General features: G+C 43.5%; 1 protein-coding gene across 1 annotated transcript in view; it reads right to left on the reverse strand.

The window, feature by feature from the left end:
• The window catches only part of T265_11026 (hypothetical protein), a gene marked incomplete at both ends in the record, with an annotated part of 8,106 nt that overhangs the window by 4,153 nt on the left and 416 nt on the right, over positions 1-3,537 (reverse strand). The window lies entirely within an intron of this gene.

The following is a 3,537-nucleotide window of genomic DNA, read 5'->3' on the forward strand; positions in this document are numbered from 1 at the left end:
CGGAAACTCGGGGACTGCGCCTACCCGATGAGCCCCAAGAAGGGTGAAACCGGTCGTGGGTTGTCGAAGAGTTTTCAGCAACCTTGTGAGTAGTATCCTTCATGAAAATATACTGTGATATCTCGAATACGGTACCAACTGAAACATGAAGCGGCCTGTGTGCAGCACTTCAGTTGAAGAACATCATAAACAAGTTATTCACTTGAGGCTCCCGTGACAACCAAATCGATTTGCAAATGGCTTTCTCCTCTTCCAAGTCTTAGACAGTGTAGCCATCTTCTTTAATACTGACTATGTGGGTCTGAAGCTGATCTGTTGTTCCCATTCCATTGACTATTTAACCCCGTTTTCCTTGCTTTGTTTTTCTGTCAGATCATCCGATGTTGGGGGAAACGTATACAACTACTAACTTGCATTAATTTCTCAGTATTAATTCTGGTATGTCGTCCCAAACGCATTTCACATCGTTTGCGTCTTGGTCTGGTACGCCCATCAATCAATCAATCAATCAATCAATCAATCAATCAATCAATCAATCAATCAATCAATCAATCAATCAATCAATCAATCAATCAATCAATCAATCAATCAATCAATCAATCAATCAATCAATCAATCAATCAATCAATCAATCAATCAATCAATCAATCACTTAATACATGGTATTTTCCATGCTTTACGTCCGTTTCCTCTTCACATGTTTGACCGATTTTCCCATCAGTTTGCCTTACGCCCCCGCATCTATACGCTTATCAGTTTTGAAATGCAAAACTTTCTTGTCTGGTAATTTTTAATGCCAGATGGAAGGTGTTGCAGCCACCAGTGGATTATGTCATTAGCCATACTATTTACGGCAAAACCCTATCTGCGTCTGTCGTGTCGCGCGGTAAGTGAAAAAGTTGTCTTCTCTGGAACCCTTGACGATGTCCCCTAATCTCGCTACGGGTTTTCAGAAGCTCATCACTGGTGGTCAGGCGTTTGTCAAGGACATAACTTTCGGCGATAGATGTCTCCTGAAATGTGACCTGTATCAGACCCATAACTTCCAGAGATCAGAGGACAGAGGCGTTGAGCCGTGGTAGGAAAATCATAAGCTACGGACAGAAAAGCAACGATTCTTCGGTGAACCGCAGGTCCACTTATCGTCCCAAAGGGTGTTATATCTGCTGATTCACCAATATGTTGTATCCGACCTGCCTAGTATCGGGAAAAGGACTCACAGAATGGAACACAACAGCTCTATTCCGAACAAGTGAGTGCGAGAGCGTGAGTACCTTCGAGTGTGAAAATGCAACGGTCTCAAGCTATTTATTGGAGAGACACTGTCTGGACTTGGCCCAATGCTGACTCAAGCTGTCTGGGTTTGACACAAGGCTGTGCCGTGCTGCATATTGAGGGGGCGTTGTCTGTCTGGTCAGCATCTAGCGGAGCTTAGGGTCTCAGTAGATTTCGGGCATTCAGTGGTTGCTTTCAGGAATCTGACCTTCCTGATAAAGGGGAACTACCACCCGGAAAGGTCAATACTGTACCACACTGGAACTTGCCCTCAAGCCGAAGTAAAGTGAATCACAGAGCTGAAGTGCCTGTTCGTCCAGCTATCTTTCAGGAAGATTGCTATCAACGGAGAGTCCTGGAGACTATGACTGGTATACCCGAACAACGGTGCACGGCTACGCATACAAGTGAAGACGCCCTAAGTGTTCCCGAAGGAAGACTCTTTCACCCTAGTCTAGGTTAGTTCTGTGGCACGAGTGGACCGTTACATCCTGAAAACACAGAACCAATAAACAGCCTAGCTCGAATTCCGCTCTTTCGACGGTCAAACATCCATCTAATCAGCTGTGGTTATTAGGCCAACTTTCTCTCAGACCTCGAAATCGTCAGCACTTGTGAAAGACTTCGTTTGTTCACTTTTTTCGGAGCTTTATGACACGCAATGGCTATTTTACAGGAGATCTGAGCTAGACTTTGCAACTAATTCCGTTTACTTGGCACAGTTGTACTCTGCGTGCCTTTCCTTTGGATGCGTTCCGCTGTTCAGCAGAGCGCTCAAATTAGCGTCAGTTCACGTTAACCTAATTTATCTGTTATTGCCACTCACCACATTTTAGAAGTCAGAACCTAGCCAAGAATTCCTGTGTCAACAAATATGCTACAATATGAAAGCTACAGGCGACAGTAGGGTCACCATTGTCTAAGGAATGATAATAGTTTGGTTGGTTGTTTTGAGTGCCAAAAGTCTTGTGGATTCCACGCATCATTTTTCTGAATGGGCTGGCGGCCATGCATTGAAGAGTGGAGCGTTGTTGTTTTCCTAATACCATATGGATAGTGTGTGCTTATCGTCAGCAAGAGATAATACGTTCACAGTAAAGTGCATTAGCACGTGAATCTTATCGGTTGGACTTTGGAACACCAGCCCTTGATCACAGGTTAGTGAATTTCGAGAAGGATGAAAAATTAAATTACAGCACCTGGAACTGCTAATGACTGGATCTTAATATCGGACTCTCCAGCGCTGCATACTTCGTCCAAATCATGACAAAAGTTCTGGCAGTAACACACTACTCATAAGGTTGCTGAAATGGGACTAGTTATTTTTATTGCTATCTTCTCACCGAATCGTAAGCACGCACAAGTTAGTATTCCTTTTGCAAACTAAAATGATGTTGACGGAAGACTCGACTGAATCCGCTGTTTCTCTTACTCTCGTTTGGACGAAATTTAAGTGAGACTGCCTTAAACACCGTCCCAATTCGCGAATAAATGTTTAGTTTCGCAAACCTGCAGCGATTACAAACTTTGTTTTCCCGTAACTATAGACAGCGGCACTCTAACACCGTGCGTCAAATGACTTGTATATTCGCGTGGTCTCCTATCCAGTCAAACTTGATTGAGTTCGGGCTAACGCTGCCTTAGTTTGCTTCACTCAAGCCTGCTTTCAAAATCATTAAAACTCATATCTACAACTATCCAGACGGTGTTGACTTTAACTCAGAGTGTGACACATGTTTTGACAAAGTATGGCGTCAGCCAGTATTTCATTCGTCAGGTACGGTCCCACGTGTAATACATTTAGGACCATACAAGTTCATCACTGAGGCCTGAGGACGATGTATGAAGTGTATCAGGCAGCCGACGGTCCGTTTACCATTCCCTACTGTATCTCAAATCTATCAGCATATCGATCTGTTCATAGTGGGAGGATCGCCACACAGCCGACCAAATCTGGGACTGCCCACATGTTATCGCTCAGTACTTGGATAAGGTAGTATATTTGGAGCCATCTAATGCCCAAAGTCTGCGGACGATCCTGAAGGCCAACATCGAATTCCTACGCTCTTGTATAACCGAAATCGACATTATGGAAGTTGAGCATGATGCCACGTATGAATATTCAAATGTCACTAGCACTAAATACGAATACTAAGTATTTTCATAGATTAGATACCAGTATATTCGACGCAACGTCTTCAGACAGAAAATCGTAATTCAGTAAAAACAACGAAATCGTGTAATGGGGTGTAATTTATTAGA

This window comes from Opisthorchis viverrini (genome assembly GCF_000715545.1).
Source record: "Opisthorchis viverrini unplaced genomic scaffold opera_v5_439, whole genome shotgun sequence".
Lineage (NCBI taxonomy): Eukaryota > Metazoa > Platyhelminthes > Trematoda > Opisthorchiida > Opisthorchiidae > Opisthorchis > Opisthorchis viverrini.